At 51.3% G+C, this 17,586-nt stretch overlaps 1 protein-coding gene across 1 annotated transcript in view; it reads left to right on the forward strand.

Moving 5' to 3' along the window:
- Nucleotides 1-17,586, forward strand: part of LOC310887884 (olfactory receptor 14C36-like) — a 50,351-nt gene that overhangs the window by 20,670 nt on the left and 12,095 nt on the right. The window lies entirely within an intron of this gene.

Consider the following 17,586-nt stretch of genomic DNA (forward strand, 5'->3'; position numbering starts at 1 on the left):
TGACCTCCATTTCCTGAGCAGTGGCTGGCCCCAGCCCGGGGGCTGCTGGGGAGGCCCAGAGCCGCCTTTGTCCCAGCAGCTGCGGTGTCTTGCGAGGGGCTGGGGCTGTGGTGGCCGTGCCCAGAGCCCTGCAGCAGCCTGCGGTGGGCACTGCCCAGGGGCCAGCCCAGCCTGGGCTGTTGGGCTGGGCTCGGCTGGGCTGGGGAGAGGGCAGGGAGGTGGGGAGAGGGCAGGGAGGTGGGGAGAGGGCAGGGAGGTGGGGAGAGGTGGGCAGGGGCTGGGCTGCATTGGGCAGTGCACAGCAGAGGGCAACAGCAGCATCAGGGAGCAGTGGGAGCATGCAGGGGAGGGCTCCCAGCAGGGCTTGGTGCTGCAGAGCCAGGGCTGGGGAAGGGAGCCCAGAGCTGCAGGGGCAGGGGAGAGGAGGCCGCTCTGGGCCCTTGCTGGCCTAGGCAGAGCAGAAAGGGGGCCTAGGGCATCTGTCCCATCACCGCAGCCTGCCATGACCGCAGATGGTCATGGAGCGTCCAGGGCCAGGCTCTGCCCCGTGGCCACGAGCCCTGCCTGCCCTCCTCCTGCCACGCTCTGTGCGGTGGCTGCAGCAGAGGGGACCCCCAACCAGCCCCTGCCCGGGGCTCTGCCACCCACGTCGCCCCGGCCATCTCCAGCGCTCTCCTTGATGCTCTCTGATGCATGCCAGTACCTCCCAGTGCGTGCTGACCAGCACATCTGCTGAGGGCCACTGCGACTGCTGCAGGGGCAGGGAGCTCAGCATGGCCCTTGCAGTCCCCTGCCCTGGGCCTGCTTCTCCCCTTGCCCTTGGCCCCAGCCTTGTCTCTGCTGGCAGGAGCGCTCTTGGCATGCGCTTCCTGGCCTCCCCTCACCTGCGCACAGCTGCTGCCCACTCAGGCTGCTGGCACAAATGTGTGCTCACAAGCAGCACCACCCCTTGGGCTGCTTCTCCTGGCCTCCCCCACCCCACTGCCTTGACTCCTTGTCTCTGCTGGGCCCCACCTTCCACACCCACATGTGTCCCTTGGCTGTCAGCTCCATCTCCCCTGCCCCACAGGATGACAAAGATAGGGTGGGACGTATTACTGTTATGTGTGGAAGTGTTTTTGTAATCCGCATCAGTAATGGCACAAAAAGACAGTTCCTTCACCAGTGATCTACATCCTTCTTCAAGTGAATTTTCAGGATCTATATTCATCACAGGAGAAGAAATACTGATGGTCACCTGTACTTGCACTGTCATCGCTTTGTCCATCATGGTGTACTCCCTCATCTTCCAGGTACTTCCACTCATCTCGAATAAAAAATCCCTGTTGAACGTTCCCTTTCCAGCTGCCTGTCTGGACCTATGCACTTCCCATGGTTCTCCTGCTTTGTCCTCCCCTTACCCTTTGATCATTCAGACCACTCTCACCGACCCAGTTGCTGCTTTGAGCTTCATTGAGTTCAAGCTTGCCCATCTATTAGCAGTCTGCCTAATTGTTTCTGTAGCAAGCTCCTCATCATTTATCATTGAATTAGGATCATATGGAATAATACTTATCTTAATACTTATAATTTCCTATCAATCAGGATAAAATGCTTAATTTACAGTCATCCTTTTAGGAAGGTTAAACTCAATGGAGACATTCAAGATGAGGAGCTTGCTTTGCTGTTTGGAAAATTGCTGCACGTTTTCCTGCTGTTTGTTTTAAAATAAGGACAAACCCTTCTGTGGCTGTGTGCAGCCAGGTCTCTAAGGAAAGCAGGTGGGAGCTGGTGCAAAGGGGCTGTAACATCCAGCTGCAGACTTCAGAAGTCTGGTGTAAGGAAAAGTGATGCAAACTCCAAGTGGCCAATGAGAGAAATGTCAGGGTTGGGGTGGTGAGGAGCAAGGTTGTCCATGCACTGTCAGACCTCAAGAGTCTGCTTTTCCTCCCTATGGACATCTCCATAGGAGAAGCCCTGGATTAATATCAATTGAAGAAAGATGCTCAAAGCTGAAATGCAACAAAATTCACCTTTTAAAACGAGAAAAGATTTTTATTAGGTGCTTTTTGAAATCTTCCTCCTTAACTACACCATGAAAGCTCTCCAATTAGCTGTCCAAGTCTTGAAGACCTGAATAAAACTATGGAAGACATATGGTTCCTTAGGTGTTTCTGCATTTTAATGAATTCCATGGTGGATTTTGGTGCTCAGTCTGTGAACCTCAGGTACTGAGAGGAGAATGATGCAATTGCTTGAGAAAGTAAAGTCAGAAGGAAAAGTTGAAGTGACTTGGAGTATTAATGGGCCCCACTGAGGGCCGTTACCAAGAGATTCTCCTCAGGGACTTGTTAGGGCAGAAAATTGGAGGCCATGCTTACAGATAGGTAAAGCACTGTGCTGAGAAAACTCTGGGTTTGTGGTGGTGAAGTAAAAGGGCCAGGTCCTGACTCCAGCCACTGAGAGGGAAGTTCCTGCACCCCCATGTCTGGCTCAGGGCTCTTGCTGGGGTTCTGTGGGATGTGGTGGGCAGTGTGATGCCAGGAGAATAACAATGGTATGACACCTCCCTGGCTCTGCACAGGGTCTCAAGAAAGCAATGAGCCCCCTTGCAATGACTATATCTCATCTCCTCAGAAGCTCTATCCAAGGGGACAAAAATGTCAGGGCTGTTGGGGCCTTCTCTTCTTGCCAGCACCCACCTCTTTGTCCTCTCCAGGCTTCCCTATGCTGCCCCACACTTTGCCCTATTTCCTTGAAGGCTGCAGACACCCATCTCTGTTCACCACCTTGCTCTCATCCCGGCATTTCCATGGTTTCACTGATGTCTTGTCAACTCTAACCAGCTGTTCCTTGAAACACAAAATCATATTCTGATCACAGACACTCTTTGGGTGACCTCTGGCACCACAGCACAACCCTTTGAGGGACATTTCTTCCTCTTCATGACCAGTGCCAACCTTCCAAGGTGCACTTTGTGGCAATTTTTTTCTCTCCTGCTCTTTCCTACTACCAAAGAAAGCTCCATCAGGGTGGAAACAACTCCTGAAGTAGGCATCCCAACCCATCGGCCTTCTTGCGGCCTGTCAGCCAACCAGACAGAAGTCACCTCACCAGCATCTTCCAAACCATGGTCCTGCTGCTGGCCTTGCAGCTTCTTGCGTAGACACAACGAAGCCTTGCTTCAGCTGCTGTCAACTCATGTACTGAAGCAGAAGGGACAGGACCACCCATATTCAGGCCTTCTTTCTGTCTGGGTCCTCCTGGGCATGTAGGCAGGGGGGATCCCACAGTCAGCATGCCAACCAGGTGCCTTCTGCTGGCCTACCACGGCCACTGGCAGATGTCAGCTGAAAAGTACACATCCTAGGTCAAAGTGTGACCTGTCAGCTACTTCAGACAGAAGTGACCTCACAGTCCCTTTCCGTGACACGTTCCTGCTGCTGCCCTATCAACTGCAGAGACAGAAGTGACCTCACAGTCCCTTCCACAGTCACTTTCCTCCTGCTGGGGCAGGAGATCCTGAGGCAGAGCTGAGCTCATCAGATCATTCCCACCCATCTCCTCCTTGTGGACTACAAGCTGCTCAGATCCATGGCCCTTCACGTTCACCTTTGAATGCACCGCAATCTGACGATTCCTGCCCTGCCCCAGTGGAACAAGAACCTAAAGTTAAAGGTTAGGAAAAGGGTTAAAGGTGGGAAGGTTAATGCACAGGAAGACAGGCTTTGGATGATAGTTGTTCATGTATGGCGTTAGGGACTACGGCGAACCTTTCTGGGTGAGACATTAAGCAGATATTTAGTGGGAGGGTTTGGTGTTCTGCTTGGGGTGTCAGGTCTGTGGTTAGGGTATGGGCAAGCTCTTTGGTTGAGGGTTTTGTTTAGGTCTGCAAGAAGACTAGGGTTAAATAGAGCATTTTAATGCTAGTGTTAAGGGCAGGGATCAGGGTGAGCAAGAGAGTAAAGGTAATGGAAAGGGGTTATGGACTAATTTTGGCTTCAAGGGATATTGTGGTCGAAAGTTAGAGCAGTGGATTCCTGTCAGGGTGTGGAGTGACATTTAGATTTAGGTATTAATGTAACAGGTTAAACTAGGGTAAGGGCCTCACATGGCTGCTTTAAGTCAGCTTTATGGTGGGATCAACATTACCTGAATGTTCTTACCTCTCCAAAATCGTTAGCTTCTGCTGTCCAAGCTCCTCTTTCCTCCCTTAAATCTCACATCTCTCCTGGCCACGCTCCTCCTGCCTTCCCCATATCAATTATCTACTTAGGGTCAGCTTTCTGATGGCTTTCATGAACTCAGAGCATCTGTCTCACCTCTGTTGGCTCCTCTGTTCCTGAGAAAGAAGCAGCTCCTAAGCCAGCATGGAGAAGGACACAAAGGCTGTCGGAGCAGCCTGCACAATGTGCCCAGCAGCTCTGCAACATCACAAAAGTGCGCTTCCAGCCTACATGTTTTGGTTCTAGAATGGCTCCTATGGACTCAGGGTAACTTATTCCATGGCCTTGTGAAGGCTTTGTGTTCCCCCAGGCATCTGGGAGGCAGTGGCCCCCTCTGTGTCAAAAACTGAAAGCAGCCCTGAAGGATGAATGAGGCAAAAGCTGAAACCTCTGACATGACAACACCCGTTCAAGACCTCTTCCTCAACGGGCCCTACCAGGTACTTAGGAAGAGAGGATCTCACAAACGATGTGCAAAGCAGGTGCATCTGCTGGCCTGTCATGGAGACCAGCAGATGTGAGCCTCCTTTAGGCTCACAGATCCCAGCCAGGATTCAAGGGATGACCTGTCAGCTACTTCAGAAAGAAGTCAACTCACAGGCCGTTTAACAGCCATTCACTTCCTACTGAACTTAGAGCTTCTGAGGCACCACTGCCCTCCTAATACCATACCTACAAAACACCCCCTTCTTGGGCCAGAATCTGCCCAGGTAGAAGTGAGCTGGTTGTGATCCTTCAAGCCCATGGCACTGCTGCTGGACTCCCAGCCTCTCTGGCGCACAGCAGCCAGTTCTGTGCCAGTCCTGTGAGGTGCTAGGGCAGGAGGGACCTTGCAGGCAATGTTCCAGCCCCGTGCTTCTTTGTGGTCTCTCAGCTCCTTGTGCACAGTGAAGATCATGCTCACATCCAGAAGCCATGTGCCTGAAGCTGGCCTAGAAGACACTCAGGGGAAGCGCCCTCCAAGCCGCAGCCCCAGCCCCAGCCCCAGCTGGCGGTGATGCTCTGCAGAGCGAGGGGGCTGTGGTGCCTGGGGCATGGGGGCACTCTGCAGGGCCGTACTGGGCAGGCTGGGAGGCAGACCCAGCTCATGGGGTCACTGCCATTGCCCCAGGGCTGCAAGGAATCACTCGCCAGACTCCTTTGCTGGGGCTGCTGCGTGCCCTGGGGCTGCAGAGCTCTCCTCTGCCTGTTCACACCACATTGAGCACTTGAGCTCTGGTCAGTCCACCTTGGACAGGCTCACGCTCTGCAGTTGTCTCCCAGGCTTATATTGCCCCTGCAGATCACCTGGGCTCCCCTGGAAGCTCCTGGATCCCTCCAGGACCAAAAAAAAAAAAAAAAAATTGAAGGACAACATATTCCTCTGCGATCAGCGCCTTCATGTTCTGTGAAGCCCGAGTGTATGGCCACTAGCAACTAACAGGGAACTTGTGAACCAGCCCCAGATCCCTAAACTCCATGCTGGGACTCTGCTCTCACCACACCAAGCCCTTGTGGAAAGCAGCAAAGCACACAGCCTCTTTGGAGTCTCTTCCTTGGGCTTGTTCTTGACGGCAACTTTGCAGGAAGGCCTCAGCCTTCAGGCAGTGCCCGGAGGAGATCCCCTCTTAGGAGGGAAGTGCTGCAGCAAGTGGAGGCCAGCTGTGCCACTGCCGTGCCCACTGCCTGTCCCTGCCTGCAGTCCCAGCACAGCCCCACAGCAGCACTGGCACCAAGCTACAGGAGCAGCCGGGCCTGACCCCACCAGCAGGGCTCAGCAGGAGAGGGCGGCAGTGGCAAGAGAGCAGCTCTGCAGGCACCAAGCGCTGCTGCTCCCTGGCCGTGCTGCTGGGATGGGGCTCTTTTCCTCAGCACCCCTGCACACAGGCACTGCCCCTGCAGATCCAGACCAGGTCTCAGAGGAAGGACATCAGATAAAGAAGGCAGTGCAGGCTCCTTTCTTTTGTTTATATTCATAGAGAGCCTGGCTCGTTGTGTGCAGAGACTTTGAACTATGCTCAACAAGTAGATACTGGAATGGAAATGGGATGAATAATACAATTTTCATCTGCAAAATGAGCCTAATTAAAAAAAAAAAAAAGTTGAAATAAACATACACACACACACAGAATATTGACCATTCCTGTAATAATTGACATTACCACAGAATCACAGAATCCTCTAGGTTGGAAGACACCTCCAAGATCACCTAGTCCAACCTATGTCCTAACACTAACAAGTCCTACACTAAACTATATCACTATGCTCTGTATCTGAAAGTCTTTTAAATACCTCCAGGGATGGTGACTCAACCACTTCCCTGGGCAGCCCATTCCAATGCCTAACAACCCTTTCAGTAAAGAACTTTTTCCTAAAATCCAACCTAAACCTCCCCTGGCACAAATTTCCGCCCATTGCCCCTCATCCTATCACCAGGCATGTGGGAGAACAGACCAACCCCCACCTCTCTACAGCCTCCTTTAAGATATCTGTAGAGTGCAATAAGATCTCCCCTGAGCCTTCTCTTTTCCAGGCTGAACAATACCAGCTCCCTCAGCCACTCCTCGTAAGACTTGTTCTCCGGACCCCTCAACAGCTTCATTGCCCTTCTCTGGACATGCACCAGACCTTGATGTCCTTCTTGTAGTGAGGGGCCCAAAACTGAACACAGTACTTGAGGGGCAGCCTCACCAGAGCTGAGTACAGGGGGACAATCACTTCCCTAGACCTGCTGGCCACAATGTTTCTGATACAAGCCAGGATGCTGTTGGCCTTCTTGGCCACCTGAGCACACTGCTGGCTCATATTCAGCCGACTATCAACCAATACTCCCAGGTCCTTCTCTGCCAGGCAGCTTTCCAACCACTCATCTCCCAGCCTGTAGCGCTGCTTGGGGTTGTTGTGCCCCAAGTGCAAGACCCAGAACTTAGACTTGTTGAGCTTCATGCAGTTGACCTCAGCCCACCTATCCAGCCTATCCAGATCCTCCTGCAGAGCCTTCCTACCCTCGAACAGATCGACACACGCACCTAACTTGGTGTCGTCTGCAAACTTACTGAGGGTGCACTCGATCCCCTCATCCAGGTCATCGATAAAGATATTAAAGAGGACTGGCCCCAGCACTGAGCCCTGGGGGACTCCGCTAGTGACCGGTCTCCAACTGCTGGTCACTAGTGGAGTCCTCCATTCACAACACTTTGGGCCCAGCTACCCAGCCAGTTTCTAACCCAACACGTGATGACACTCAAGAGAACCTGTTCAATAAGCTTCCCTGGTACTGCAGTCAAACTAACAGGCCTATCGTTTCCCAGGTCCACCCTCAGGCCCTTCTTGTAGATTGGCATCACATTTGCTAGCTGCCAGTCGACTGGGACCTCCCCTGATAGCCAGGACTGCGGATAAATGACAGAAAATGGCTTCGTCAGCTCTTCTGCCAGTCCTCTCAGTACCCTCGGGTGGTTTCCATCCATCCCCACTGATTTGCATACATCTAAGTGCTTTAGAAGGTCGCCAACCATTTCCTCTTGGATTATGAGGGCCACATTCTGCTCCCCATCCCCTTCCACCAGCTCAGGGGGCTGGGCAGCCAGAGAACAACTGCTCTTTCTCCTAAAGACTGAGGCAAAGAAGACGTTAAGCACCTCAGCCTTCTCCTCATCTCTGGACACTAAGTTGCCCCCCGCATCCTGTAAAGGATGGAGATTCTCCTTAGTCCTCCTTTTTGTGTTTATGTAATATCCATGCCGGGTCATCTTTGGGCACATGGGGACAGACTGCTCCTGAGCCATTAAGGTTTCCTTCTTGAAGAGTGCCCAGCCTTGCTGGACTCCTCTGTCCTTCATAACTGCCTCCCAAGGTGCCAGCCAGTGTCCTGAACAGCTCAAAGTCTGCCCTCCAGAAGTCTAAGACAGCACTTTTACTGATCCCCCTCCTGACTTCTCCAAGAATAGAGAACTCTACCATTTCAGGGTCACTCTGCCCAAGACAGCTCCCGACCACCACATCTCCCACCAGTCCTTCCCTGTTTGTGAACAGAAAGTCTAGCTGGACACTATCCCGGTAGGTTCAGTAACCAGCTTTGTCAGGAAGCTATCTTCCACGCTCTCCAGGAACCTCCTAGACTGCTTCTTCTGAGCCGTACTGTATTTCCAGCAGATACCTGGGAAGTTGAGGTGCCCCACGAGAACAAGTTCTGGCAATTGTGCAACTTCTGCCAGCTGCTTGTAGAACGCCTCATTTGTCTCTTCATCCTGGTTTGGCAGTCTATAAGATATCCCCACCAGGACGCCTTCCTTCTTGGCCTTCCCGCTGACCCTAACCCATAAGGACTCAACATTATCATTCCCAGCCTCGAGTTCTACAACATCAAAACACTCTCTAATATAGACAGCCACACCACCACCCCTTCTGTGCTGCCTGTCCCTTCTGAAGAGCCTACAGCCAGTCATTGCAGCACTCCAGTCATGGGAGTGGTCCCAACATGTTTCAGTGATGGCAACCAGGTCATAGCTTGCCTTTTATTTCTTTGCTATTGAACAATGGCTACAGTTATATTATATTGGACATGCATCAATAAAGTCTCTGTTTATGGCCCAGAGGAATTCGGCATGTCAAATTTCACTCAAATGTCACTCTGGCATCTCCAATGTCACTGGGTGTCTGCATCTGAACAGCTCCCTCCTGGCCTCTGTGTCCATTCAATGTGCTGGGAGCTGAGACAAACAGCTGACATACAGCTGCCTGATTTGTGCCCACCTGAACCAAAGCAAGAGGAATCCCAACTCCTGTGGGCTTCTGTGAGGCATGGGAGAGGCAGCTAAGCCCCCTTCTAGCCTCTGGACTGCAAATAAAGTATGAGATGCCTGGTTTGACTCAGCTGAAACCCTTCCCTCAGCACGGGGAGGGAGATCCTTGGGTGGGTGTTCTGCCTGAAACCAGCACATGGAAAGGTGATCCCTAGACATCATACCTCTTCTGAAATGAGGAAGGGCAGTGGTCCCTCTCCAGTGGAGGGAAGAAACACAAATGATTACTTCAGTCTGTTTCAAAGCCGATTCCCCTGGAGGCCCAGGGACTTCTCAAGAGCTCCCTGTGCTGCTGAGCTGGGCTGGGCTCCTGGGCCCAAGGGGAACCCCTGGCAAGCGGGCAGCGCTGCAGAGAGACAGCTCTGCCCAGGAGCAGCTCCTCTGCACAGCGCAGCAGGGCTGGGGGCACTGCCTGCAGGGGACAAGGGCGGCTGAGAGAAGGGAGGGAGATGTTAAAGGCAGTGTGGAGGGGGGCTGCTGAGAGCTCACTGCGGGAGAAATCTTCCCAGCCCTGAACAGGGTAAGTCTCTGGCTGCAGGGCAAGGCAGCTGTTGTTCCTGGTGCCATCTCCAGATTTGCTGACAAATCCCACAGCCTATGGGACCTTTCAGGAGGACTCTCAGCAGCAGCAGCACCAACAGCTGTGCCCAGTGTGTCTCCCCAGCCTGCATTTCCAGTCAGAGCAGAGGTAGCTTTTAAACTAAAAGAGGGTAGATTTAGATTGGATATTCAGAAGGAATTATTTTCTCTGAGGGTGGTGAGGCACTAGAACTGATTGATCAGAGGAGCTGTGGGTGCCCTACCCCTGGAATTCATCAAGGCCAGGCTGGATGGGGCTTTGAGCAACCTGGTCTAGTGGAAGTTGTCCCTGCCTATGGCAGGGCAATTGGAAATAGATGATCTTTAATGTAAGGAATGGTCCAGCAATTCGTGCCACTAAGGGGTTTGAAGGGTTAACATTGAGGCCTGGGTTTAGGCGAGAAGAGAACAAAGGGATTTCTTCAGAGAAAAACTGCTGACTTTGCACGGACGTGCAGTAACTTCTGACAGCCGGCCAAGAGACCACTAGATAAGGAGGAAGAATATGAGCCTCCCCATCCGAGCGGCCCCCGAGAGACTAACAGAGACTGATAAGCAGGCGCTTACCTGGGAGGACTTCGGATTTGGGAAACCAATTATAATAACCCTGCCTCTTCTAGAAGTAGTAATGAATATGTATTAGCCTAGGAGCATAAAAACCAGCCGCCTTATGTAACAGGTGTGCGTCCTGGTGAGACTCCCGGCGCACCCAGCGCTGTTTGCTTGCCTCTATTCGTTTAATAAATTGTAAACTTTGATTGTAATCCTATTTGGGACTCAGTCATTTATAACAGGTTGAAGCCCCAAGTTAGGGGAAGGAACCTCAAAATTGTGGGATCCCCCAAAATTGGGCGGAAGAACTCTTAATATTAGGGGGAAACCCAAAAAAGGCGGGTGGGGGACTCCAAAATTGGGGTTAAAGCCCCAGATCTTGGGGGGCGAAGCCCCGAATTAAGGGAAGGAACCTAAAAAATGTGGGGAGAACCCCAACATTAGGGAAAAGAACCTTAATATTAGGGTGGCAGGCCAAAAATAGATGGTGGGGGACCCCAAAATTGTGGGGGGCTTGGAATTGGGGGGGGAATCCCCAAAATGGAGGGGGAACCCCAAAACTGGGGGGACGAAGCACCAAATTAGGGGAAGGAACCCCAAAATTGTGGGGAAGAACCCTGAAATGGAGAGGTGGAAACCCGAAATTGAGGGGAAACCCCCAAAACGGGGGGAAAACCTCCATAAACACAAAACAGAACGGGGAATGTAACAGAGCAAAACATGGCATCCTACGACAAGGTGCGAGGCTCAATTTTCCATGGAGTATTGGGAAATGTAGTTCTTGGGCACTGGGTTTCCGGGAGGCCATATTGCCTTCCCAGAGCATACCGGGAGATGTAGTTCTCGGGCACTGAACTTCCGGGAGGCCATATTGGATTAGGGTTAGGGTTAGGATTAGGGTTAGGGTTAGGGTTAGGGTTAGGGTAAGGGTTAGGGTTAGGGGGTTAGGGTTAGAGGGTTAGGGGGTCCGGGTTAGGGTTAGGGTTAGGGGTTAGGGGTTAGGGGTTAGGGTTTGGGTTAGGGGTTAGGGGTTAGGGTCAGGGTCACGGTCGGGGTCGGGGTCACGGTCATGGCTAGGGCTAGGGCTAGGGCTAGGGCTAGGGCTAGGGCTGGGGTAGGGTTAGGGTTAGGGTTAGGGTTACCATTAGCTTTGGATTCGGGTTAGGTTTAGGGTTAGGGTTAGGGTCAGGTTTAGGGTTAGGGTTAGGGTTAGGGTTAGGGTTAGGGTTTCGGGTTAGGGTTAGTGTTAGGGTTTGAAGGTTAGGGTTAGGTTTAGGGTTAGGTTTAGGGTTAGTGTTAGGGCTTGATTTAGGGTTTAGAATTTACGGTCATGTGTTTTAGGGTTAGGGTTAGGGTTAGGATTGGGGTTAGGGTTATGGTTAGGGTTAGGTCTTGGGTTAGAGTAAGGATTAGGGTTAGGGTTAGGGTTTAGGGTTAGGTTTTAGGTTTAGGGTTTCGGGTTAGTGTTAGGGTTAGGGTTTGAAGGTTAGGGTTAGGTTTAGGCTTAGAAGGTTAGGGTTAGTGTTAGGGCTTGATTTAGGGTTTAGAATTTACGGTCGTGTTTTAGGGTTAGGGTTAGGGTTAGGGTTAGGATTAGGGTTAGGGTTATGGTTAGGGTTAGGTCTCGGGTTAGAGTAAGGATTAGGGTTAGGGTTAGGGTTTAGGGTTAGGGTTTAGGGTTAGAGATCCCAAAATGGGCATTTCCCCCCACAAACTGACAGGTTCCTCTCCGAACAGACCCAAGAACAGCTTTCCTCACCCCAAACTGTCTGTTCCATTCCAGAATGACCCCAAACCTGCTTTTCTCACCATAAACTTCCAGGTTTCCCGCTGAAAAGACCCCAAGCTGGCTTTTCTCAACCCAAAGCATGTGTTCTCATCTCAAAGGACCCAAAAAGTGCTTTTTTTCTCCCCTAAAGCAGGGCTTGGGGGGCAGTTCCCCCAAGGTGCCACTGCCCTGGGGCGTTGAAGCCTCTATTGTAAGGGCGGGGGGGACAATAAAGCAAAGATCCCCCTGCTCTGCTTGTCTCTTGGTATGGCCACATGTGTGTGTGAATTTTGGGGAGGACATTTGGGGGGGGTAAGGCACATTCAGGAAGCACGTGGGGGGGTCCCCAATGTCCCCAAGGGCTCCTCGCCACCATGGCAGAGCCTGGCTGCAAAATGGGGGGAAAATCAAAGATTTTGAGCAAAGGATGGGATGAAGAGGGAGCACCCAGGAAACCTCAGGCTCCTCCAGACCCTCCTAATATATCCAGGACCCCGCAGAATGACCCGTTTACCCTCTGGAAACATCTCATTATCCTCAGTCCCCCCAAGAATCTTCTATAATCCCCTTCAGTGCCCTCATTTACCCCCCAGATCCCATGTTCCCTTCAGACTCCCTCAATATCCCCCAGAGCACCCCCACGAGTCCCTCAGGGCCTCCCCAGAGCCTTCCATTTCCCCCGATCCCTCATTTCCCCTCCTCAGACCTCCCCCCCCCATATCCCCAGACCCCCTCCCCCCACCCCAAGCTTCTCCCTGGACCTCATCAGGACCTCATTTCCCACCCCAGTATCCCTGGGACCCTCCATTTCCCCCAAAATCTACCCCCACTATCCTCCAAGCCCTCCATTTTCCCCCCAGAACTCCCACTTTTCCACACCAGAATGCCCATTTCCCCTCTCAGACCCCTCCCAATATCCCCAGAACCCCCTGGGACCACCCCAAGATCCATCCCCCAATTTCCTCCCATTACCCCAGAACCTCCCAGTATCCCCAGGGAACCCAAAGCTCTCTGTTACTTTTCCAGGACCCCCATCTCCCCCACACACACCAAGAGCCCCCATTTCCCACCCAGAACCCCAATTTCCCCACTCAGACCCCACTAATATCCCCAGGGAGATATTAATAATAGCAGGGGAGGCCTGGAGGGTTGGTTTTATCCCCTTCCCACAAACCCACCACGTGCCTACAGTGGTGGAAGCAACTGCCGGGTGGCTGGAAACATGTGATGTGCCCCATTTCACCCCCGGGATTTCTATCCTGGGCCTCATAAAGCAAGTCTTAAGGTGCCATGGCACCCCAGAAAGAATTGAGTCAGATGATGGGGCTCATTTCCCAAACAACCTTATAGACACTGGGGTCAAAGAGCATGGCATTAAGTGGGTATATCGTAACACCAGGGAAAATGGAGGGATGCATTGGGTTGTTAAAGACTACCTTGAAGGTGCTGGGACGTTCAAAAATTGGGATACACATCTGGCAAAGGCCACCTGGTTTGTCAACACTAGGGGATCTGCCAACCGAGCTGGACCTGCCCAATCAAACCCATTACGTGCTGTAGAAGGGGATAAAGTCCCTGTCGTGCACGTAGAAAACATGCTGGGGAAGAGAGTGTGGGATGTTGCTGCCTCAGGCAAAGGCAAACCCATTTGTGTGGGTGATGCAGAGGAACGGGGCGGTCCGATGCGTACCTCAAGGGGATTTAATGTTTGGCGGGGATAGCCCATGAGTTAATGGGCTGATGTTAATTACTGTATAATACCGAATGTCATCACTCCTATGATTGCTCTATGTCACATCAGTGGCATGACGGTAAGAGTCACCCAGGTTAATTAGGGAATAATGTTAGGCAGAATTGGGCATGTGCAGCGGTGACGGAACCAGAGCTGGTTTCAGCATGAAATGATCCAGAATCATCTATGGGACATCTACTGTCCAGAATCATCCATGGGACAACCCATAGATTAAGGGAGTGATATCTGTGTGTGCATATCAACGGATGAGTAACTTCTGAGGAAGAGAATGAGTAACTGTATTGGGAAGAGTGAGACCTGAACGTGACATAGATGTTATGGAATAAGGGGTGGATAATTTCCTGGTTTTGGCTGGGATAGAGTTATTTTCCTTCTCAGTAGCTGGTGTGATGCTGTGCTTCGGATGTGGGGACAGAAGCAGGACAGCTGACCCCAACTGTCCAAAGGGATTTTCCATACCATATTGCATCATGACCAGCTCTCCAGCACAACTCTGTGCAGCTGAACCACAGAATCATTGAATGACTGAGGTTGGAAAAGACCTCTAAGATCATGTGGTCCAACCCTTAACCTAGCACTAAACCTTGCCACTAAGCTCTACGTCTACACGTTTCTTAAAGACCTCCAGGGATGGTGACTCAACTGAGTCCCCGGGCAGCCCATTCCAACGCTGCACCACCCTTTGAGTGAAGCAATTTCTCCTAATAACCAATCTAAACCTCCCCGGTGCAAGTTGAGGCCATTTCCTCTTGTCTTATCACTTGTTGCTTGGGAGAAGAACCCAATCCCCACCTCACTGACACCTCCTTTAAGGCAGTTGTAAAGTACAAGACGGTCTTGGGCAGACAGGGAAGAGAAGATGGACAGGACAGTTTCTGTAGTGTAGTGGTTATCACGTTTGCCTCACACGCGAAAGGTCCCCGGTTCGAAACCGGGCAGAAACACTGTAGAAATTTTTAGGATCCTACCGGACAAAATGCCCAGCATACAGCTAAGCAAAAACATCATAGGATGGCTGAGCAATTGGCTGACGGGCAGGGCTCAAAGGGTTGTGGTAAATGGGGCCACATCTGGCTGGCGGACGGTCACTAGTGGGGTCCCTCAAGGCTCCATTTTAGGGCCTCTTCAATGTCTATAAATGATTTGGACGTAGGACTAGAAGGTGTTCTGAGCAAATTTGCCGACGACACCAAACTTGGAGGAGTTGTGGACTCGGATGAGGGTGGAAATGTTAGTGTTGGGGAGAATCGAATGGATGTTCTATTAATGTTTCTCAGGTGATGGATCATACGGTATAATTAAATATTATTAAATGTACTTACATTATCAAGTAATCTATGTATACTGGAAACTTAGGGAGTACATTGAACAATCAAAAGAATCGTTGGAGGGGAACCCCGGGAGGGAATAGGTACAACCTGACCTTGGATAAGGGCCTGGAAATGATGAAGTGAGTTGAAGCAGAACCGAGGAGCGGAGAGAGCATGCGTCGAATAGAAAGGTGAAAAGTTTAGCGGAGAGGAAGACTCCTTACTTCATCTGGACGACCACCTGGACGACCACCAGAGTGCGCCACGCATGTGCAAAGGGGAGGGGAGCTAATTAGAATGAAAAGCGAGGCTGATGTTGCAACCTGTAATGAATATGTATACCTGACGCAATGTTGTATGTATAAATAACGGCTGGGAAGTAACGGGACTTGAAGCCAGATTTGGGCACCTGCCCCGGCTTCCAGCGCTGAATAAAGCACCTTCATATAATCACTTGGTGGTTATGTGGTTGCTACACTAACAGAAAGGCCTTGAAGAGACATCTGGACAGATTGGAGAGCTGGGCCCAGATCACCAACCACATGAAGTTTAACAAAAGCAAGTGCCGGGTCCTGCACCTGGGAGGGGACAACCCTGGCTATGCATACACACTGGGTGATGAGATGCTGGAGAGCAGCCCTGCAGAGAGGGATCTGGGGGTTGTGGTTGACAGCAAGTTGAATATGAGCCAGCAGTGTGCCCTGGCAGCCAGGAGGGCCAACCGTATCCTGGGGTGCATCAAGCACAGCATTGCTAGTCGGTCGAGGGAAGTGATTGTCCCGCTCTACTCTGCGCTGGTGCGGCCTCACCTCGAGTACTGTGTGCAGTTCTGGGCACCACAGTACAAAAAGGACATTAAACTGTTGGAGAGTGTCCAGAGGAGGGCGACGAAGATGGTGAAGGGCCTAGAGGGGAAGACATATGAGGAGCGGCTGAGGTCACTGGGCCTGTTCAGCCTGGAGAAAAGGAGGCTGAAGGGGGACCTCATCGCAGTCTACAACTTCCTCACGAGGGGGAGTGGAGAGGCAGATGACCTATTCTCTGTTATCACCAGTGACAGGACCCGTGGGAATTGTGTGAAGCTGAGGCAGGGGAAGTTTAGGCTGGACATCAGGAAGAGGTTCTTCACCGAGAGGGTGGTCGCACACTGGAACGGGCTCCCCAGGGAAGTAGTCACTGCACCAAGCCTGTCTGAATTTAAGAAACGATTGGACTGTGCACTTAGTCACATGGTCTAAACTTTTGGGCAGACCTGTGTGGTGCCAGGAGTTGGACTTGATGATCCTTATGGGTCCCTTCCAGCTCGGGATATTCTATGATTCTATGATTCTATGATTCTATGATTCTATGATTTTATGATTCTATGATTCTTTTCTCCAAGCTAAACAACCCCAGCTCTCTCAGCCTCCTCATCAGACTTGATCTCCAGACCCTTCACCAGCTTCGTTGCCTTTCTCTGGACATGTTCCAGCACCTCGATGACCTTCTGGGAGTGAGACAAGGGCAGCAGCTGAAGGAATCACGCTGCTGCCACCTGTATTGAAGGAATTGTGCTGCTGCCACCTCGTGTTGAAGGAACCACATTGCTGCCACCTTGTGTTGAAGGAATTATGCTTCTGCCACCTCCAATATTTTTTGGTTCGACCCTGGAATTGCCTTTTCAGTAGATCAGATTGACTCTCCTTCGTTCTTATTTATTAGCAATTCATACGATGTACAGCTCGAGGTGGGTGCCTCCCGGGAGGTACCCCCGTTACATTTGGTTCTGTATTTTTATGATTTTTTTTTTTTAATGATTTTTTATGATAACTCCACCCTGACATAGTTCCAATCCATACCGGCCCTTTTAACCAATCTAGTTTTCTGAGTCCGGAGTCTCTCTCTGTGATTTTTCTATTCAAATTCTTGGGTGACACCTTCCTGGAGGAGGCCGAGCTTCTCCAGGTGTTGATATCCAGGAGTTATCCCATCGTTCTTCTGTGATTCTCCTTACTTATCTGGTCAAAACTGTTCTTCTGCTGCTACCTAAGAGGTTTTGAAATGAGGGCAAAAGTAGAGTAGCAACTTACATATTGACCTTTGAGTCCAAATTCTCTGATTTGGTGTCCATGATGTGAGGCAAGGCCAAACTTCCTGGAATGCTGTTGATGTGTCATCTCGCTGTATTTTATGTAGCTGTTATGGTTTAACCCGGCCAGCAGCTAAGCACCACACAGCCGTTCGCTCACAGCCCTCCCTCCCTCTCTGGGATGGGGAGAGAGAATTAGAAAGAAATGAAAACCTGTGGGTTGAGCTAAAGGCAGTTTATTAGGACAGGAAAGAAAGGAAAATAATAATAATAATAACAACAACAACAACAACAACAACAACAATAATAATAATGTGTACAAACAAGTGCTGCACAATACAATTGCTCACCACCTGCTGACCGATGCCCAGCCTATCCCTGGGCAGCTGCCCCCCCCACCCCGGCCAGCCACCCCTGTATATTGTTTAGCATGATGTCAGATGTTATGGAATACCCCTTTGGCCAGTTTGGGTCAGCTGTCCTGGGTCCATCCCCTCCCAGCTCCTGTTGCACCCCCAGCCTGCTCGCTGGCAGGACAGAGCAAGAAGCTGAAAAGTCTTTGGCTTA

The sequence above is a fragment of the Anser anser genome, assembly GCF_964211835.1.
Source record: "Anser anser genome assembly, chromosome: 29".
NCBI lineage: Eukaryota > Metazoa > Chordata > Aves > Anseriformes > Anatidae > Anser > Anser anser.